The sequence below is a fragment of the Xenopus tropicalis genome, chromosome 2 (assembly GCF_000004195.4).
Source record: "Xenopus tropicalis strain Nigerian chromosome 2, UCB_Xtro_10.0, whole genome shotgun sequence".
NCBI lineage: Eukaryota > Metazoa > Chordata > Amphibia > Anura > Pipidae > Xenopus > Xenopus tropicalis.
Window position 1 is genome coordinate 178,586,163 of NC_030678.2, and position 21,846 is coordinate 178,608,008.

The window sequence follows — 21,846 nt, forward strand, 5'->3', positions numbered from 1 at the left end:
AGGCAAGAGTGCGGGCAGAGCCACCCTCGTGGGTGCCCGGGGAGTCGACTGCAGAGAGGGGAGAGCCACCCTCGTGGGTGTCCGGGGAGTCGACTGCAGAGAGGGCAGAGCCACCCTCATGGGTGCCGGGGGAGTCAACTGCAGAGAGGGCAGAGCTACCCTCGTGGGTTCAGGTGGGTACATGGGAGGAAGCACCCTAAAAGGTTGACATGGCTGAGGCCCCTCTCTCCGGGGCACAGGACATGGCTGAGGTCCCTCTCTCCGGGGCGCAGGACATGGCTGAGGCCCCTCTCTCTGGGGTGCAGGACATGGCTGAGGCCCCTCTCTCTGGGGCACATGACCAGGCTGAGGCCCCTCTCTCCGGGGCGCAGGCACAGGAGCCGGAGACTGGACTGTGGGCATAGGCAGTGGCAGCTTTTGGGGAGCTGGCACAGGAGCAGACAGCTTTTGGGGAGCCGGCACGGGAGCAGACAGCTTTCGGGGAGCCGGCACGGGAGCAGACAGCTTTCGGGGAGCCGGCACAGCAGCGGAGTCTGGCACAGCAGCGGAGTCTGGCACAGCAGCGGATAAAGGTTCAGAGCTGAACTGCCAGAGGGCTGGTAGAGGCCCAATCTGTGGGAAAGCTGGCAAAGGACCAAGCCGCCTGAGAGCAGGTACCAGAAAAATAGACAAATGAACAGGTACTGAAGGCTGGGCAGCCGGCCCTGGAGCAGGTACTGAAGGCTGGGCAGCTGGCCCTGGAGCAGGTACTGAAGGCTGGGCAGCCAGCCCTGGAGCAGGTACTAAAGGCTGGGCAGCCGGCCCTGGAGTGGGTACTGAAGGCTGGGCAGCCGGCCCTGGAGCGGGTACTGAAGGCTGGGCAGCTGGCCCTGGAGCAGGTACCTAAGGCGTAGACAGCAGGTTAGTTACAAATTTCTCTTGAAAAGCCTTCAGGAAAAGAACAGTATCGTAGATCACCGAAGACTTGCAGCACAGTAAATCTTCTGCCCAGGATCGAGCCTCCTCCTCCAACAGGAAAAATATGATCTTTGTGACCTGGTCCATGGGGGAGGAATCCAAAAACCACTGTGCCCTAATGAGGAGCTGGACTTCCTCCAGAAATACTGGCAATTTAGCAGCGGTACCATCAAAGTGCCTTCAAGTAACCAGGGAAAATGTTTTTTTCTTAAGTACAGGGCAGGATGGAACAGATACAGCCCCTGCAGACTCTTTTGGCCTGAACATTCTGTCAAGAGTCATTCTGTTGTGAGTGGGAGAAGGTAAGGTGAGTCCTTCAGGCAGGGGCTGTTATAGGATGGAGGACGTAGGGGGCGGAGAGAAGATAGGACAGGACAGAACAGGATGGAGCGGGCATAGACCAGATGGGACAGGACAGGACAGAGCAGGCAAGGCAAAGATCAGGAGTGAGGAGCAAGAACAGGGACAAGACAAAGGGGCAAGGAAGCGAGGAAACAAGGCTAAGGAACAAAGAAGAGAAGAAACAAGACAAAGGAGCCAGAACAGGGAGGGTCAGGCCACAGTGCTAAATGTAAACAATGTTCAGGCACTGAGTTTGAGGAGGGCTGGGCTTATATAGGGCAGAGTCAGCCTTCATTGGCTGACCCCACCTAGCCAATAAGGCTGCTGGGGTAATGTTATGAAGCCCAGGACACTGGTGAAAGGGAATACAAGGCAATCCTCTCTCACCAGCTGCTCTCCTAGCTCAACGGTTAGGGAGAGCAGCCAAGAACAAGTAGGTCCTGGGATCAATCCCCAGCAGAGCCTTACACTCACTGCCCTCACCGTGAGGAACCCCCTTCCCAACATCCCCCGGCAGGGCATTCCCCAACCTCACTGCCCTCACGTGAGGAACCCCCTACCCAACATCCCCCGGCAGGGCATTCCCCAACCTCACTGCCCTCACCATGAGGAACCCCCTACCCAACATCCCCCGGCAGGGCATTCCCCACCCCCCTCACTGCCCTCACCGTGAGGAACCCCCTACCCAACATCCCCCGGCAGGGTATTCCCCAACCCCCTCACTGCCCTCCCTGTGAGGAACCCCCTACCAAACATCCCCTGGCAGGGCATTTCCCAACCTCACTGCCCTCACCATGAGGAACCCCCTACCCAACATCCCCCGGCAGGGCATTCCCCAACCCCCTCACTGCCCTCACCGTGAGGAACCCCCTACCCAACATCCCCCGGCAGGGTATTCCCCAACCCCCTCACTGCCCTCACCGTGAGGAACCCCCTACCCAACATCCCCCGGCAGGGCATTCCCCAACCCCCTCACTGCCCTCACCGTGAGGAACCCCTACCCAACATCCCCCGGCAGGGCATTCCCCAACCCCCTCACTGCCCTCACCGTGAGGAACCCCCTACCCAACATCCCCGGCAGGGCATTCCCCAACCCCCTCACTGCCCTCACTGTGAGGAACCCCCTACCCAACATCCCCCGGCAGGGCATTCCCCAACCCCCTCACTGCCCTCACCGTGAGGAACCCCCTTCCCAACATCCCCCGGCAGGGTATTCCCCAACCCCCTCACTGCACTCACCGTGAGGAACCCCCTACCCAACATCCCCCAGCAGGGCATTCCCCAACCCCCTCACTGCCCTCACCGTGACGAACCCCCTACCCAACATCCCCCGGCAGGGCATTCCCCAACCCCCTCACTGCCCTCACCGTGACGAACCCCCTACCCAACATCCCCCAGCAGGGCATTCCCCAACCTCACTGCCCTCACCATGAGGAACCCCCTATGCTGCTTCAAATGGAAGCTCCTTTCCTCTAATCTAAAGGGGGGGCCTCTGGTGCGCTGATTGTTTTTATGGGAAAAAAGAACCCCCCCATCTGCCTATAATCCCCCCTAATGTACTTGTACAGAGTAATCATGTCCCCTCGCAAGCGCCTCTTTTCCAAAGAAAACAACCCCAACCCTGACAGTCTCACCTCATAGTTTAACCCTTCCATCCCCTTAACCAGTTTAGTTGCACGTCTCTGCACTCTCTCCAGCTCATTAATATCCTTCTTAAGGACTGAAGCCCAAAACTGCCCCCCCCATACTCACTGTTACTGCCCCCCATATTCACTGTTACTGCCCCCCCCATACTCACAGTCACTGCCCCCCATACTCACTGTGAGGCCTTACAGGGACCTATAAAGAGGCAAAGTTTCACCCCTTGAGTCAATGCCCTGTTTATACAAGACAGCACTTTATTTGCTTTAGTAGCCACAGAATGACACTGCCTGGCATTAGACAACTTGTTATCTACAAACCCCCCCAAATCCTTCTCCATTAAGGAAACCCCCAACTCACTCCCATTCAGTAGATAGCTTGCATTTATATTATTTCAACCAAAGTAGAAGCATAACTTTTCACTTGTCCACATTGAACCTCATTTTCCAGTTTGCTGCCTGTTCTGCCCTCGCCACGTGTTCCCCTGGGGCAGTGAGTAGCTTGACATACAGCTAAACCTTCCCACACTCCCATAAAGAGACCCAGGGGGAAATCTGTAGAACTTTACTGGGTGATTGTGGAAAATGAGATGAAACTGTAACAAATAGAATAAACACAATGAGTATATGGCAAATATAATAACACAGAAAACAGCTGCAACATAAACACGGCAATGCTGGCACAAATTATATGCAACAGTGTCTCTATGGTGCTGGCAGCTTTATTGGTGGCCCAGTGCAGGTTTTGTGCCCATAGTGCTTACCAGCGATGCTACCATGGGGGAGAAGGTGGATGTAGTGTGCTTCTTCCACAGCATGGGCTACAAAATGGAGTCTGGATTCCCACAATGCACTGTAATACATCACGTGTCAGGAGGATGGTGGTTCCAAAGGGCCAGAGGCTCCATGGAAAATGTTTCACTGCATTTATAGCAAACAGCCAGCAGAGGGAGTTCACTGCTAATGAGCAACAATAAACAACAAATGATGGAAGCTATGCTGGAGACATGACACTCCCCGCCTGGTATCTATAGATGCCACCACTTCATTCCTCAGGAGATAGCAACAGGGTCAGATACTGGTCTGAGGAAGAATTTGGTTTCTCCTTGTTTGGAGATTTTAACTCAACTTTGCGGACGCTTCCATCCTCACTGGGAAATGTTTTGGCAACAAGACCTAAAGGTCATTCATTTCTTTGTGACTGGCAGTCTTTCACGAGAACAATGTCACCAGGCTTAAGGTTGGGTTTGGCAGTTTGCCATTTGTTCCGTGGCTGCAAAGTAGAAATGTATTGCTTTCTCCATCTGCCCCAAAAGGTGTTTGCAAGACACTGTACTTGTCTCCACTGACACTTGGTCAAGTCTTTGCTAGTAAATTCCCCTGAGGGAGCACTCACTGTCACAGTTTTTTGAGTAAACAGGCTTAGGTGGGGATATCGGGAGAAGATCCGCTCGCTTGGCGACATCACCAAATGAGCGGATCTTATGGTGTACGGGGACCTTAAAGAACCAACAGGGGATGAGGAATGATAATTGAAACCTCTTTTCTAGAATTTTCTTTGGATATTCTTTTAACTCAGACTCCAGGAGATTAAAACTTCTACTAAAATGGATTTTAGCACCTGGTAAGAAATCATCACCGTAGGTTTTTGCGGCTTTAACCGCACATAAAACTGACAGTGGGTTTATGAATAAGTATAAATGCAAACACAAGGTATTTCTGGGGCCCCTACATGCTACGGACTTGGATAAACCTACACACATTGGGCATCTAACTGTTCAGTGGGCCCCTGGGGTTCGTATTTAGGAGGTGGAATCATTGTACCCAGTGATATGTGGGAGATAAGATGCTGCAAAAAGGAAATTTTAAGGTGAAATGTCATCAAAAATCCCAACTTTAAGAAAGCTTTGTGGATTGGTAGTTTGGAGAGTACCCATTCTGTACAAATGGAAACAAACCCAACCAACATTGTTCCAACATGTAGCAGAAAGCCTTCTGAGAAAATGTAGAGGTTAAAGGCTGTTTTAAGGGAAAAGTGAGGATCAAATTCATATTAATAATCTTTGCTTCTGGAATGAGTAGTACAGAACCTGAAGATACCAGTACAACCCAGAATGCAAAAACCCTCATGTATCAATATCAGAGGTTAATTGCAAACCACTCACAGTACAGTACCTGAGGGTAACGGTACGGCCCAGTGAGGGGAGAAAGTCACAGTACGGTACCTGAGGGTAATGGTACGGCCCAGTGAGGGGAGAAAGTCACAGTACGGTACCTGAGGGTAATGGTACGGCCCAGTGAGGGGAGAAAGTCACAGTTACGGTACCTGAGGGTAACGGTACGGCCCAGTGAGGGGAGAAAGTCACAGTACGGTACCTGAGGGTAATGGTATGGCCCAGTGAGGGGAGAAAGTCACAGTACGGTACCTGAGGGTAACGGTACGGCCCAGTGAGGGGAGAAAGTCACAGTACGGTACCTGAGGGTAATGGTACGGCCCAGTGAGGGGAGAAAGTCACAGTACGGTACCTGAGGGTAACGGTACGGCCCAGTGAGGGGAGAAAGTCACAGTACGGTACCTGAGGGTAATGGTATGGCCCAGTGAGGGGAGAAAGTCACAGTACGGTACCTGAGGGTAACGGTACGGCCCAGTGAGGGGAGAAAGTCACAGTACGGTACCTGAGGGTAATGTACGGCCCAGTGAGGGGAGAAAGTCACAGTACGGTACCTGAGGGTAATGGTACGGCCCAGTGAGGGGAGAAAGTCACAGTACGGTACCTGAGGGTAACGGTACGGCCCAGTGAGGGGAGAAAGTCACAGTACGGTACCTGAGGGTAATGGCGCGGCCCAGTGAGGGCAGAAAGTCACAGTACGGTACCTGAGGGTAATGGTACGGCCCAGTGAGGGGAGAAAGTCACAGTACGGTACCTGAGGGTAATAGTACAGCCCAGTGAGGGGAGAAAGTCACAGTACGGTACCTGAGGGTAATGGCACGGCCCAGTGAGGGGAGAAAGTCACAGAACGGTACCTGAGGGTAATGGTACGGCCCAGTGAGGGGAGAAAGTCACAGTACGGTACCTGAGGGTAATGGTACGGCCCAGTGAGGGAGAAAGTCACAGTACGGTACCTGAGGGTAATGGTACGGCCCAGTGAGGGGAGAAAGTCACAGTACGGTACCTGAGGGTAATGGTACGGCCCAGTGAGGGGAGAAAGTCACAGTACGGTACCTGAGGGTAACGGTACGGCCCAGTGAGGGAGAAAGTCACAGTACAGTACCTGAGGGTAACGGTACGGCCAAGTGAGGGGAGAAAGTCACAGTACAGTACCTGAGGGTAACGGTACGGCCCAGTGAGGGGAGAAAGTCACAGTACGGTACCTGAGGGTAATGGTACGGCCCAGTGAGGGGAGAAAGTCACAGTACGGTACCTGAGGGTAATGGTACGGCCCAGTGAGGGGAGAAAGTCACAGTACGGTACCTGAGGGTAACGGTACGGCCCAGTGAGGGGAGAAAGTCACAGTACAGTACCTGAGGGTAACGGTACGGCCAAGTGAGGGGAGAAAGTCACAGTACGGTACCTGAGGGTAACGGTACGGCCCAGTGAGGGGAGAAAGTCACAGTACGGTACATGAGGGTAACGGTACGGCCCAGTGAGGGGAGAAAGTCACAGTACGGTACCTGAGGGTAATGGTACAGCCCAGTGAGGGAGAAAGTCACAGTACGGTACATGAGGGTAATGGTACGGCCCAGTGAGGGGAGAAAGTCACAGTACGGTACCTGAGGGTAATGGTACGGCCCAGTGAGGGGAGAAAGTCACAGTACGGTACCTGAGGGTAATAGTACAGCCCAGTGAGGGGAGAAAGTCACAGTACGGTACCTGAGGGTAATGGCACGGCCCAGTGAGGGGAGAAAGTCACAGAACGGTACCTGAGGGTAATGGTACGGCCCAGTGAGGGGAGAAAGTCACAGTACGGTACTTCAGGGTAACGGTACGGCCCAGTGAGGGGAGAAAGTCACAGTACGGTACCTGAGGGTAATGGTACGGCCCAGTGAGGGGAGAAAGTCACAGTACGGTACCTGAGGGTAATGGTACGGCCCAGTGAGGGAGAAAGTCACAGTACGGTACCTGAGGGTAACGGTACGGCCCAGTGAGGGGAGAAAGTCACAGTACAGTACCTGAGGGTAACGGTACGGCCCAGTGAGGGAGAAAGTCACAGTACGGTACTTCAGGGTAACGGTACGGCCCAGTGAGGGGAGAAAGTCACAGTACGGTACATGAGGGTAACGGTACGGCCCAGTGAGGGGAGAAAGTCACAGTACGGTACCTGAGGGTAACGGTACGGCCCAGTGAGGGGAGAAAGTCACAGTACGGTACCTGAGGGTAACGGTACGGCCCAGTGAGGGGAGAAAGTCACAGTACGGTACCTGAGGGTAATGGTACGGCCCAGTGAGGGGAGAAAGTCACAGTACGGTACATGAGGGTAATGGTACGGCCCAGTGAGGGGAGAAAGTCACAGTACGGTACCTGAGGGTAATGGTACGGCCCAGTGAGGGGAGAAAGTCACAGTACGGTACCTGAGGGTAATAGTACAGCCCAGTGAGGGGAGAAAGTCACAGTACGGTACCTGAGGGTAATGGCACGGCCCAGTGAGGGGAGAAAGTCACAGAACGGTACCTGAGGGTAATGGTACGGCCCAGTGAGGGGAGAAAGTCACAGTACGGTACTTCAGGGTAACGGTACGGCCCAGTGAGGGGAGAAAGTCACAGTACGGTACCTGAGGGTAATGGTACGGCCCAGTGAGGGGAGAAAGTCACAGTACGGTACCTGAGGGTAATGGTACGGCCCAGTGAGGGGAGAAAGTCACAGTACGGTACCTGAGGGTAACGGTACGGCCCAGTGAGGGGAGAAAGTCACAGTACAGTACCTGAGGGTAACGGTACGGCCAAGTGAGGGGAGAAAGTCACAGTACGGTACTTCAGGGTAACGGTACGGCCCAGTGACGGGAGAAAGTCACAGTACGGTACATGAGGATAACGGTACGGCCCAGTGAGGGGAGAAAGTCACAGTACGGTACCTGAGGGTAATGGTACGGCCCAGTGAGGGGAGAAAGTCACAGTACGGTACATGAGGGTAATGGTACGGCCCAGTGAGGGGAGAAAGTCACAGTACGGTACCTGAGGGTAATGGTACGGCCCAGTGAGGGGAGAAAGTCACAGTACGGTACCTGAGGGTAATAGTACAGCCCAGTGAGGGGAGAAAGTCACAGTACGGTACCTGAGGGTAATGGCACGGCCCAGTGAGGGGAGAAAGTCACAGAACGGTACCTGAGGGTAATGGTACGGCCCAGTGAGGGGAGAAAGTCACAGTACGGTACTTCAGGGTAACGGTACGGCCCAGTGAGGGGAGAAAGTCACAGTACGGTACCTGAGGGTAATGGTACGGCCCAGTGAGGGGAGAAAGTCACAGTACGGTACCTGAGGGTAATGGTACGGCCCAGTGAGGGGAGAAAGTCACAGTACGGTACCTGAGGGGTAACGGTACGGCCCAGTGAGGGGAGAAAGTCACAGTACAGTACCTGAGGGTAACGGTACGGCCAAGTGAGGGGAGAAAGTCACAGTACGGTACTTCAGGGTAACGGTACGGCTCAGTGAGGGGAGAAAGTCACAGTACGGTACATGAGGGTAACGGTACGGCCCAGTGAGGGGAGAAAGTCACAGTACGGTACCTGAGGGTAATGGTACGGCCCAGTGAGGGGAGAAAGTCACAGTACGGTACCTGAGGGTAACGGTACGGCCCAGTGAGGGGAGAAAGTCACAGTACGGTACTTCAGGGTAACGGTACGGCCCAGTGAGGGGAGAAAGTCACAGTACGGTACCTGAGGGTAATGGTACGGCCCAGTGAGGGGAGAAAGTCACAGTACGGTACCTGAGGGTAATGGTACGGCCCAGTGAGGGGAGAAAGTCACAGTACGGTACCTGAGGGTAATGGTACGGCCCAGTGAGGGGAGAAAGTCACAGTACGGTACCTGAGGGTAATAGTACAGCCCAGTGAGGGGAGAAAGTCACAGTACGGTACCTGAGGGTAACGGTACAGCCCAGTGAGGGGAGAAAGTCACAGTATGGTACCTGAGGGTAACGGTATGGCCCAGTGAGGGGAGAAAGTCACAGTACGGTACCTGAGGGTAATGGTATGGCCCAGTGAGGGGAGAAAGTCACAGTACAGTACCTGAGGGTAAAGGTACAGCCCAGTGAGGGGAGAAAGTCACAGTACGGTACCTGAGGGTAATGGTACGGCCCAGTGAGGGGAGAAAGTCACAGTACGGTACCTGAGGGTAATGGTATGGCCCAGTGAGGGGAGAAAGTCACAGTACGGTACCTGAGGGTAACGGTACGGCCCAGTGAGGGGAGAAAGTCACAGTACGGTACCTGAGGGTAATGGTACGGCCCAGTGAGGGGAGAAAGTCACAGTACGGTACCTGAGGGTAATGGCGCGGCCCAGTGAGGGGAGAAAGTCACAGTACGGTACCTGAGGGTAATGGTATGGCCCAGAGAGGGGAGAAAGTCACAGTACGGTACCTGAGGGTAAGGGTACAGCCCAGTGAGGAGAGAAAGTCACAGTACGGTACCTGAGGGTAATGGCGCGGCCCAGTGAGGAGAGAAAGTCACAGTACAGTACCTGAGGGTAATGGTACGGCCCAGTGAGGAGAGAAAGTCACAGTACGGTACCTGAGGGTAATGGTACGGCCCAGTGAGGGGAGAAAGTCACAGCACGGTACCTGAGGGTAATGGTACGGCCCAGTGAGGAGAGAAAGTCACAGTACGGTACCTGAGGGTAATGGTACGGCCCAGTGAGGAGAGAAAGTCACAGTACAGTACCTGAGGGTAATGGTACGGCCCAGTGAGGAGAGAAAGTCACAGTACGGTACCTGAGGGTAATGGTACGGCCCAGTGAGGGGAGAAAGTCACAGCACGGTACCTGAGGGTAATGGTACGGCCCAGTGAGGAGAGAAAGTCACAGTACGGTACCTGAGGGTAATGGTACAGCCCAGTGAGGAGGGAGATTATGTTGGAAGAGACAGATGACAGATCTCCAATGAAACCAGCCAGGATTCCCCTCCTCTCACAATTATAATTAGGAATGAATTCCTTCCCTCCTGACAGTACTGACATGACACCCCTCATTGATTCTCTCTCTATTCCCCTTGTATTATACACCATATATCCCAGGGTGATGTTGGGCAGAATGTCAGCTCTTCGGTTTATCTCTTCTATGGCGAACTTGAGTGCCATGTAGTGATGATAGTAAAATTTAGCATTTCTGTAAATGAAAGTACATTTTTCTCAAATTCAGTACCAATTCCACACTGTATGACACAATGCACATTAAATCAGTATATTTACACAATATTCAATATTCTATTTGTCAGGTAACAGGGAAGTGAGAGGTGGGGAGAGGCCTGGGGAGACACACACAGTATCTGCCAATAATGTTACATCCCAGCGAGGGGAGATCCACACAGGGTGGAACAATAGTCCCAGTACAGGACTTGGGGGCAATGGTACAGCCCAGTTGGCAGAGACACCCACATACTGTATATGTGTAACTGACTCCCCCAGGCAAATGGCGGCACTTGGGGGGACCACTGCCAGTATCTCTTCCCCATCTGGAGGTCTCATTGGGAAATCACATAACACTGACCCTATAAAATGCCATCTCCATCCCCTCTTCCCTGCTTCTCCCCAGAAACAGATTTCAAAGGAACTCCATGTTGGAGGCCTCTGTCTCCCCTCTACCTGTTTGGCTCTATTGGCAAAATCTCTCCTCCAACTGTCACTAAAGACCCATTACATATCTTTTTCTAAACTATGTAACCCTTACTAACCTGGACCAAATGTCTATATTCATGGTTTTCTGCTTCCCAGTATGTAGCTCTGTAAGCCCCTGATACCATACACATCCCCAAATGCCACACACCAACCATATTCATTGCTAAGAGGAAAGAGACTGGTTTGTAGGATGGAAACCTGGTTATTAGAGCTTTCAGCAAAGTCATTGGGTACAGAAGCTTTGGGGTGGGGTCTTCACTGTTACATCTCTGATCCTGTTGGCTAGAGGTATTAGATAACAACATTTCCTAATCCATAATCCCCTTTATTTACAATACATACACAAAATATTGCATCTCTGCTGAAATATCGTCTATCATAACATCAGGCTTTATCAGATCTTTATCAAAGCTTAACTGCATTGTTCCTCCCAATACAATGTCCCCAGGCTGGTACAGATATGGACTTGAGAAGTAAGTCATTAAAGTGCATTTTGGATTCAATTTCCCCTCAACACCAGTAGAGACAAGTAGGATGATGAAGAGGAAGAGGCCACCATGACAGGCCAAGGGGAAAGGGTTTCTGTGCATGTTGTGCCGGTGGCTGAGCAGAAGGATAATACAGAGCACAGAGCGTTGGGATCAGTAATGTAATAGCAGCAATCTGTCTGTCTGAGCAATGGGAATTATCAAGGATCAGCCACAGGCTCCCAGACACATGGAAGTCACCAGCCTTTCCTATTCCCCATGTTTCTCTATTCAGGTAAATAAATAGGCAATAAATGCCTCACATCTCAGCCTCGGTGCTGAGCAGCAATGGGAATCTGAATACTCAGAAGCCTCTGTTTATATAACAGATCCAGTACATTCGCTTCTATAGCCTGTACATTATAGTAACACTGATTTGTATTTGCTAAAACTGAGAATTCCCTGGGCTCTTGGTAAATTTACCTACTGTAATTAGTGAATCAACAATAGTGTCTCAAGCGAAATACTTCAATTCTCTAAATAAGGAGAAGCAGAGAAATCAGAAATGTAGCAAATGGTTTATACAGTATATGTACGGCCGGGCAATCTTTATGTCAGCCAGACATTGACTTCCAATGGGGGAGTCCAAGAATTATAATAATGGTCAAACAATATTTAGAAAATGGGGGGCACCTTCCATTAATCAAATAAAACCCAAAGAAGGTCAAATATCAATATGTAACTCAAGGAAATAAGGAAAAAGTATTAGCTACAATGTTGCACCTCCCACTTAACCTTTATTGAAATCAAACAATTAAAAAATAATAATAAGTATGTGTTGTGCTAACCAAAATAATAACATTTACATTAAAAATGAGGTTTAGGCAGGAACCATCTAAAAGCCCAACTGGAAAGCCAAGAAATAACAACCTATCTGTAGTATCTTATTGGTGTGGCTGCTCCAAGAAAGCTACTGAAGGATACCTTCTTAAATGCCAAATTATTGGAGCAACATAAACCACAAATTGGCATATAGTACATGTTAGTCCTTTCCAGGACTGGGTGATGGGCTGGGGTAGTTTGATAACAGAGTTAGCTGGGCATCTCATGATGTTTACTGTCAATGGTGGGCCTGACCATGGCCATACAATACCATCAGCATAAGCTCTATGTTTGCCAGCCCATATTCCCAATCAAATCCACCTAAAGTCACTCAGTGACATCAACAAATGTTCACCCACCCTTTCAGTCGCGCGCCAAATTGGGCGTGGACACGTAAAAAAAAAGAAAAAGAAAGTGCGGGCAACAAAAAAAGACGCGGGTGACAAATAAGACATAGGTAACAACAAAAAAAATTTGAGCAAGAAATGCATTTCGCAAATTTTTCTTGCCATTTCATGAATTTTTTGGCGAAGGAAAACGGGATAGATTCACTCATCACTACCTTTATTAGATAAAGTTTCCAAACATCTACCCTACTCAAACCCTTCAACCTGCTCCCTCAACCCCATACCTTCTTACCCCTTCACCCAATTTCTGATTCACTCAGACCTGGTCTCACCCACCTTTTAACCTCTCACTTTCTACTGGTACTTTTCCTTATAAATAAGCATTAATCACTCCCCTAATCAAGAAACCTTCCATTGATCCCAGCTCCCCCACCAACTATCGTCCAGTTTCCTTCTGCATCTAAACTGTTAGACTGTTCTTGACCCCCTGCAATCTGGCTTCCATCCAACACACTCAACAGAAACTGCTCTCACCAGTGTAACCAATGAGCTTCTCCTGGCTAAGTCAAAGTCCACTATTCCATCCTTCTAGATCTCTCTGCAGCCTTTGAAATGGTTGCCCACCCACTCCTCCTAGATATTATGTATTCAGTTGGTGTTTGTGACATGGCTCTTTATGGTTTAAATCTTTTCTTTCGGACTATTCCATTAAAGTTGCCTTCTCAAACTCAAACTACCTCTACCTCACCCCCTCTTTATGTTGGTCAGTAATCCCCAACCAGTGGCTCAGGGGCAACATGTTGCTCCCCAACACCTTGGAAGTTGCTCTCAGTGCCCCCAAACCAGGTAGTTATTTTTTTAATTCCTGACTTGGGGGCAAGTTTTGGTTGAATAAAAAAAAGCTTTACTACCAAATAAAGCTGATGTGTACCAAATGTAAGCTGATAGGGTGCATAGAGGCTGCCTAATAGCCAATCACAGCCCTTATTTGGCACCTCCATCAACTTTTATGGTGCTTGTGTTGCTCTTCAAGTCTTTTTACATTTGACTGTGGTTCACGAGTAAGAAAGGTTGGGGACCCTGGTGTTCCTCAAGGCTATTTCTGTTCTCAGTCTATACAAATTCTCTAGGGAAATTCAGTCATTTGCACTACAGTACCACCTTTATGCTGATGACACTCAACTCTACCTGTCTACTCCTGACCTCTCCCCCTCTATCCTTTCCCAAGTTTCAGACAGCCTGTCTGCCATCTCCTCCTGGATATCACAGTGCCATCTGAAACTGAATCTCTCTAAAACAGAATTCATTATATTTCCTCCAATATCCTTCCCTGTCCCTCAGGTTTCGCTCACAGCCAATAACTTCACCTTTCAATCAAGCACTCAGGCATGCTGCCTAGGAATTATCTTAGACTCCCAACTATCTTCTACACCACACATTCAATCACTTGCCAAATCTTGTCATTCTCACCTGTGCAACATTGCCCGAATACACCCTTACCTTAGTTTAGACTCTCATCTCCCACCTTGATTACTGTAACCTACTCCTTACAGGCATCCCAACACTTTGCCTTTCCCAACTCCAATCTGTTCTAAATGCTGCTGCCATACTCATTCATCCATCTCATCGTTCCACATCTGTTGCTCCCCTATGCATATCTCTTTATTGGCTCCCAATCTCCTCTACAATCAAATTACTAACACTTACATATAAGGCCCTTACTAATGAAGACCCTAACTATATCTTAGATATAATCCCAAAATACCCTCCTTCATGCAACCTACATTCTGCCTCTAACCTTCCCTCTCTTCTCCTCTTATCACCTCTTCCCATTCCCGACTGCAAGACTTCCCCCAGGCTTATACCTGTCTCTGGCACTCTCAGTCTGTCTCTGGAACTCTCTGCCTCGGCCCATCAGACTCTCTCCTTCCTTCCAAACCTTCAAACGCTCCCTAAAGACCCATCTGTTTAGGGAATGTATCTGTGTAAGCTGATCAGACATTTGCATGTATCATAAATCATCAATCAGTATCCACATTCCTTTTTTGTTCAATGTACCTCTGACCCCTGTAGATTGTAAGCTCTTGTGAGCAGGACCCTCTGATCCTATTTATATACCCTTGTTTGATAAACTTTTTAAGATCCCTGTTTGTTTAAATTATTGTGAAGCTCTGTGTAATTTGCTGGCGCTATATAAATAAATGATGATGATCATGGCCATAGTGACATTATATACTTTTTCTTTTTCCTTATAATATAATAATTATAATATTCTCTGATCAATATAGAGTAGTGTGTACACTTAATATAAGATTACATTCTCATGTTTCCAGCAGATCACACTCTCTATTAACTTTGTGTTATATATAAAATGTTTCAAACAATTTTTAGATTACAGGAGGAGGAGATCGTTCTTCCCCTTTAAAAAAAACAATGGTAAGGCCCCATCTAGAATATGACTCTGGAGATTTTCATTCATGCAGGTCATAGTATATCTAGTAAAAAGTAGATAAAGAAAACCTAGTGAAACCAATGATTATGTATGCTCATGTATTTATTGGAAAGAAAATCGTCCAATAGCATATCTGTGGCGTGGGGCAAAAGTGGATTAAGGTCAGGACTTTGACTTGACCATTCCAGAACATTCACTTTATTCTTCTGTAGCCATTCTTTGGTAGAACAACTGTGTGTTTAGGTTGGATATCTCGCTGCACTGTCTCTTGAGATTCAGTTCACTGACAGATGTCTTGACATTTTCCTTTAGAATTGGTATAGTTCAGCATTAATTGCACCATGGCAAGCTGTCTAAGCCCAGATGCAGCAAAACAGGCCCAAACCAGAACACTCCCACCACTATGCTTCACAGGTGGGATAAGGTAACACTCCTCATTTAAGCCAATAAGTTCTATTTTGGCTTCATCCATCCACAGAACATTCTTCCAGTCTCCTGGTTTGTCCACCTGACCATTGCCGTTCAGTGTTCTCCTAATGGTGGACTCATGATCATCAGCATCGGGCTTTGTGAGACAGACCTTCGGTTGCTTAGAAGTTACCCTGGGTTCCTGGTGTAACCTATTGGACTTTTAGATGCCTTGCAGTTGGACAATCCTCAGATATTGTTCCAGGGATTGATTTTTCCTTTCAGTTTGGCCATTAGTTTGAGGGTGATAGGAAGAAGAAAAGGACAAATCAGTACCCAAAAGTGAGCAAAAGGCCTGCTAAAACCTTGATATAAACTGAACTGAGACAATATTTAGAGGGGCCCCATGTAACTTGAAAATATTAGAAATAACAAGTTCAGTCCAGAGTCTTAGCAGAAGAGAGGGTGGGGAACAAAGTGGCACATTTTATTAAACCGGTCCACCACTACCCCTACCTGTATTACCATTTGAATGAGGTAGATTGACAATAAAGTCCATGGAGATATGAGTCCATGGCCTTTGAGGAACAGGACGTGATTGTAGCAACCCCTGAGGTAAAGACCTAGATGGCTTAGAACACTGACAAATTGCACGAGAATTAATAAAGTCACCAACATCCTGTCTCATCGTAGGCCACCAGAGTGAATGAGACAATAGGGAATAAATTTTATTTTGACCTGGATGCCCGGCAATCTTGGAATCATGAGTGTTGGTCAACACAGCCTTCTCTGGGACAAAAAGTTTACCAGGTGGTATTTTTCCAGGCACATTAATCTGAGCCTCAGAAGGAGGTCTGGACTCAGGGGAGCCATAATCACTTCCTTTGGAACAATAGTGTCGGGGTCCAAACTCTCTTTAGGGATAGAGACAAAACTTCTAGACAAAGTGTCAGCCTTCACATTCCTAGACCCTGGCCTGTAAGTAAGCATAAAATTGAATCAAGTGAAAAATAAGGCCCATCTAGCTTGTCTAGGATTTAATCATTTTGCAGATTCAATATATAACAGATTCTTATGATCAGCGAAGATGCTAACCATGTGTTTAGCCCCTTCCAAAAGGTGTCTCCACTCTTCAAATGCCCATTTAATTGCCAGCAACTTCATTACCAATGTCATTATTAGCCTCCGTTGGAGAAATTTTCCTAGAAAAGAAGGCATATGGGTGATTTTACCGGTAGGGTGCCCTTGTGACAACACCGCCTCAGCTCCTACTCCAGAAGAATCCACTTCCACCAGAAACAGGAGTGTGGAATCTGGGTGGCGAAGTATTGGAGCAGAAATAAATGCCTCTTTAAGAAGCTTAAAGGCTTCTACCTCTTCCCCATGCCAGGTACTCAGATCTGCCACCTTCTTGGTAAGGGCAGTGATTGGGGCCACAAGGGAAGAAAACCCTTTAATAAACTGCCAATAATAATTGGCAAAACCAAGAAACCTTTGGAAGGCATGTAAAGAAAGGGGTTGAGCCCAATTCAAAATTGCCTCCACCTTAGTTGGTTCCATCTCTAAACCATGTTAGGAGATAATATACCCTAGAAAATGGACTGAAGAGAGATACATTTCTCCAGTTTGGCATATAACTGATGCTGCCGGAGCCTATGTAGTGCCTCTTGGACATGACAGCGGTGCTCCTTCAAATTAGTAGAAAATATTAAAAGTTATCCAGGTATACCACTACATAGCACCCCAGGAGATCATGGAATATATCATTTACAAACTCTTGGAAGACTGCAGGGGCGTTACATAAAGCAAAAGGTATTACTAGATACTCATAATGCCCATCCTGAGTGTTAAAAGCCATCTTCCACTCATCTCCCTCTTTGATTCGGATTAGGTTGTATGTGCCTCTAAGATCAAGTGTCAGGACTGGCCTCTGGTGAGAGACCAGCAGGTAGGAGCCTATGTGCAAGTAACCCCCAGAACTGGACAGGGCTGGACAGCCAAATGAGGTAAAGCAAGGATGTTCAATAAAAATGAACAGAACAAAACAATAAATATACAGGCCTGTGATGAATAGGCAAAATAGACAGAGTCCGGTAACACGCAATAAGATCAAGGCTGGCAGAGTACTGGCAAGGTCCAAAGGCAGGCTGGGGTCAGGGGCAGGCAGCAGGCATGCAAGGTCAAGGAAACAGGCCGAAGGTCAAACCGGGGAGATGGACAAAAGACAGGGTACAGGGTGGAGACAGGAGAATGGAGACGGAAATCAGGCAGGGACCGAAGGAATCAGGAGTCAGGAAGTCAGAATCAGGATGGCAGGATCAGGCTCAGCTAGGGTGGTGATCGAGCAACTGGGTGCTGCCCGGAGAGGGTTTATTTAGGCTGGTGATTATTAAAGCAGCCACACATGTGAACACTGAAGAAAAATGGGTAAAGATGCTAAAAGCACATAAGGGCAACAGACCCCACATAGCTCGAAAAGCCTCCTGTGGCTCAGTAAGCAAGTGCACCTACAGTCCAACCCAAAGTCCAGGGTTCGATTCCCTACAGTTCCTGACATCCATTTGAAGCAGCATAGGTGGTTTTTCACGGTGAGGGCAGTGAGGTTGGGGAATGCCCTACTGGGGGATGTTGGGTAGGGGGTTCCTCACGGTGAGGGCAGTGAGGGGGTTGGGGAATGCCCTGCCGGGGGATGTTGGGTAGGGGGTTCCTCACGGTGAGGGCAGTGAGGTTGGGGAATGCCCTGCCGGGGGAAGTTGGGTAGGGGGTTCCTCATGGTGAGGGCAGTGAGGTTGGGGAATGCCCTGCCGGGGGATATTGGGTAGGGGGTTCCTCATGGTGAGAGCAGTGAGGTTGGGGAATGCCCTTCCTAGAGATGGGGTAATGGCAGATTCTGTTAATGCCTATAAGAGGGGCCTGGATGAGTTCTTGAATAATCAGAATATCCAAGGCTATTGTGATACTAATACCTACAGTTAGTATTAGTGGGTGTAAATATAGTTTATGTATGTGAGTGTATAGATTGGTAGGTGTTGGTTAGGTGTGCTGGGTTTACTTGAATGGGTTGAACTTGATGGTCTCTGGTCTTTTTTCAACCCCATGTAACTATGTAAAAGCTGAGGCACTTTTAACTCTATCAAAGAATTCTGAAATCAAGGGAAGAGAATAATGATTCTTAACCAAGATCTTATTTGACCTCTATAATCAATACAGGGCCTAAGATCACCATCCTTCTTAGATAAGAAGAAACCTACACCAGTGGGAGAGGAGGTGGGTCTAATGAATCCCCTATCTACGTTCCCCTAATATATTCCTCCATGGCCTGGGATTCAGGAAGTGAGAGGGGATAGGTTCTTCCCTTGGGAGGAATAGCTGCAGGAATTCACCCAGTTGCACAATCATAATGCCTATGTGCAGGTAGAGTCTGTGCCGCTTTCTTAGGAAAAGAAAGCAGCAGCCACTATCTATCATTAACAGGCGATAGAAACCTGATCTGAATATCTCCCTGCTCCCTACAGCAGGTACTATTCCCCAATACACAAATGTATCACACACTCTCTCTCACTGTTATGGTTAGCTTCTACTAGTTCAACAAGCACAAGCACCAACCCTATGTATGTTACCAAGTTAGGAATTTCCTTTGTGTCCTCCTGAGGCAAGAGTGGGAAACCTGAGCCCATACTCCAACAGAATTGGAACCTCAAGTATGAGCTGTCAGTAACTGGGTCTGTTGCCCTTTTATCCCCCGCTGGGACCCTTCCTCATTATTGTATGCATGAGGGGGGAGTGCCCATGGATTTGTCCCTTGGGACCCCCTGTAGAGGGCTGCAATTCTCAGGCCAGTTTCTGTCATATAATATTGGCACTTGCTAGTACCCAATATTATTATGAAAATATGTGCTTGCTTTAACCCATATGTGGGATGGCAGACGCAGCGGCGATTTGCGCGAAATCGCGCCGCCGCGTCTGCCATCCCGCCTGCGACTTACATGTTCGCCGGTGAGATGGCAGGGGTAGGCAACTCGGGGAGATTAGTCGCCCGCGAACAGGGAGTTAAATCGCGGGCGACTAATCTCCCCCGTGTGCCAGAGCCCTTAGGTCCACAATTGCTTTTCTTTAATCAACAGATCAAAGAAACCAATCACCCAAGCTTCCCTGCCCAGATGGTCTGGCTCCGAATTGTCTTCTAACCCAGATAAGTGTCACCTTCCCACAGTCCCTTGTTGCATATTTAATTAATTAAGGGTCTCTTGCGGACCCAAAGCCAAATGTTGCCAGGTTTAACCCTGGACATGTCCTCTGTTTGGGTATTTAGGTTTGTCAGTGTCTGGTTACTGAATACTGTGAAGTAAGACTAGAAAAACACATGATCTTCCTACATTATGAGATGGAGACCACGGAAAAACCTATATTGGAAATGACTGTTACAGGAATCACAAATAAAATGATGGAAGTATTTCAATGACTGGATGAATCATTTCTGTGGGGGTTTATTTACCTTATTTTCCTTCTATTCTGACTCCTTTCTCCCTCAGCCTCAATGGAGCTGGGAACAAACACTGTGGGCAATCTGTGCCAGATAGTTCAACTCTTGTCCGACACTTGGAATCTACAAAAAATCTTTATTTAGGGTGGATTCACAAATGTTGTAGGTCAAAATGAATATTTCCCTTTCTAACCTCTGGAGAAGCTTCTCAGACATGGAAAGCAGGAACAGGAAAAGTAGGAACATAAATAGGGTTGCCACCTGTCTGGTTTTGACCCAGACAGTCCAGTTTTCAGTAGGGCTGTCCGGGGCAATACTACCTGCCCAAGGTTAATATAAATTAAAAGTAAATCTAAAGGCATTCTTTTTAAGTACTTACTGCAGTTCTAAATTCCAAGATCCCTGCTTGCCTCTCTGAGATATGGTGCTGGCAGCCTACAGCAGTGTGAAGCCTACAGTGACATCACTGAAATCTCTCTCCCCTTCCTGTAGGTGCCAGCGGCAGCCTTCCTATTCTCTGAGCATGTGTGTAACTTGATCCTGTCTCCTGTTCTGAGCTACACAGGCCCACCAGCCAATCAGAAGCGGATCTGCCAGAGGGGAGGGGGGGGGGAGGGAATGAAACACATGTGCAGTATGAAGCAAGGAGGGAAAGGAAGGGAGAATAGCTTTTTAGAGATGGCTGCCTGTTCTACAAAATGTGCAGTAAGTGTGACTGAGTAAATATGTGATTAGCTGAGCCAAAAGTGTGGGGTTTTTACTAAACAATAGGAGGACTATTGGGCAGGATGCTTTTTAAATTTTGACTTGCATTCTCCTTTAACATCAAATGTTTCAAGTCTTGATGCCTCGGCTTTGACATCCAACAACATTGACTGCTAATTGTATCTCAGTCCATAAGTGTTTTGCGAGCCATGGAAGTGCCCTGGGAATCCTTGTCGAACAACTTGGCCCAGTGCTTTACAACATTATGTACCAATGCAGTGTTTTCTGTAAAAGAAAAGCAATTACCCCTATGGGACTTTTCTGAAAGACCAGGATCATTTTGACTAAGGAGGTGTTACTGAACTGGGGCCCTCACCAGGTGGGATAAACATCTGAAGAAGAAAGAATGTTTGGGGTTACGTTAGCAGTCAAGGAAGAAGATCTTGTGCCGTGTGGATCAGGATCACCGGTGCCTTAACCAGGACAATGTTGACCAAGGACAATAGAGGATCTCTGTCTTCGTTTTGGTTTCTTGGGCATTTTCAAAAAGAACTGGCCACTTCCTCCACATTTAGCGACATCACTAATAAATACATCTGTCCTTTATTTACCCACTGAATTGAAACTGACACTATCCTCTCATTTTTGGATATTCATGGTTACAACGCCACAATCCTTCTATCAATTGAGTCACTTCAGTTTTCTCTCCAAACCAGTTCCTTCTGAGATTCTTGGCCTAGCCTCTTCTTGTTCAAATGTACAAAGCTACATGGTAGACTTTATGCTAAGATTGAAAAATGTAAATTTGAGAAATCTTGTATTGAATTTCTGGGTTTAATCATCTCTAATGGAGACTTTGCAATGTATACTCAAAAGATCGCAGCTATCCTTGAGTGGCCTGTTCCTACCAATCATAAAGCAGCACAACTGTTCATCTAATTTACAAACTTTTATGAGAAATTCAGGACATTTCCTGTGTGATTGCCCCTATTACCCCTCTTACTAGCTCTTCTAGGAGGTCTTGCTGGATGATTTAAAACATTGCTTGACTTCTGCACCCATTCTCATTCATCCAGATTCCACTCAACCATTCGTTTGTAGGTTGATGCCTCAGAGGTTGCTATGGGAGCTGTTCTTACTCAGAAACAAGGTCCTTCTGGTCAACTCCATCCTACAGCTTTTTGTCTAAGAAACTCTCTTCTTCTGAATGTAATTATGACATCAGTGATCGTGAAATTTTAGCCATTAGGTCTGCTTTTGAAAAATGGAGACATCAACCATGGAAGCCAGATGGGCACTGTTCTTTTCACATTTTCATTTTCATATAACTTTCAAGCCTGG